Below are 761 nucleotides of genomic sequence, written 5' to 3'. Positions count from 1 at the left end.
AACTTCATTTATTCAGGATATATCTGGCTGAGCTGTGGGGACATGGGGAGGGAACAGGGACAAGGGCACAGAGCCAGGATATGCCCTGAGATTTGCTTGGCACAGGCTCCACACAAACCTGTGAGCAGCTGTTTGAGACCAGCTTTTCATTTCCCCCAGCATGAATCCTTGGGGTCTAAAAAACAGTTTCCAAATATCAGGGGATGCAAAAGGATCAAGGCAAAAAATCCTAGCTTGTCCATTTCACTCCCAAGGAAAAGGACTAAACCCACGCCTGGAACAGCGCATTTGAGGAAAAAAAAACCAAAACCAAACCAAACCAAAACAAAAAACAAACAAAAAACCAACCAACCAAACAAACAAACAAACAAAAAAAACCCAAAAAAACCCAAAAAACCCAAGGATTGGTATTTCCCCCACATTTTTCTGCTGCTTGGACTCACAGGGTGCCCCAGCTGCTCAGCACAGGAGAGGTCAGAGCAGGGCCAGGGGGGCAACATGGGCTGGAGCAGCTGCCAGGGCTTGGATCACCAGGCAAATGTAAAATAGGAAACCCTGAGTGTTTCACCTGGAATGTGACTGCTGAAGGAACCTGCTCAGCTGTGGGGTCTGACTTAGAGAATCCCTGAATGGTTTGGGTTGGGAGGGACCGTAAAGCCCATCCAGTCCCATCCCTGCCATGGCAGGGACACCTTCCACTATCCCAGGCTGCTCCAAGCCCTGTCCAGCCTGGCCTTGGACACTGCCCGAGGTGGGGCAGC

At 50.2% G+C, this 761-nt stretch overlaps 1 protein-coding gene across 1 annotated transcript in view; it reads left to right on the top strand.

Moving 5' to 3' along the window:
• Positions 1-761, top strand: part of TNNI1 (troponin I1, slow skeletal type) — a 7,341-nt gene that overhangs the window by 1,186 nt on the left and 5,394 nt on the right. The window lies entirely within an intron of this gene.

This window comes from Geospiza fortis, unplaced genomic scaffold (genome assembly GCF_000277835.1).
Source record: "Geospiza fortis unplaced genomic scaffold, GeoFor_1.0 scaffold26, whole genome shotgun sequence".
Classification (NCBI taxonomy): Eukaryota; Metazoa; Chordata; class Aves; order Passeriformes; family Thraupidae; genus Geospiza; species Geospiza fortis.
Note: the sequence above shows the minus strand (reverse complement) of the source record. Positions and strands in the feature narration are given on the sequence as shown.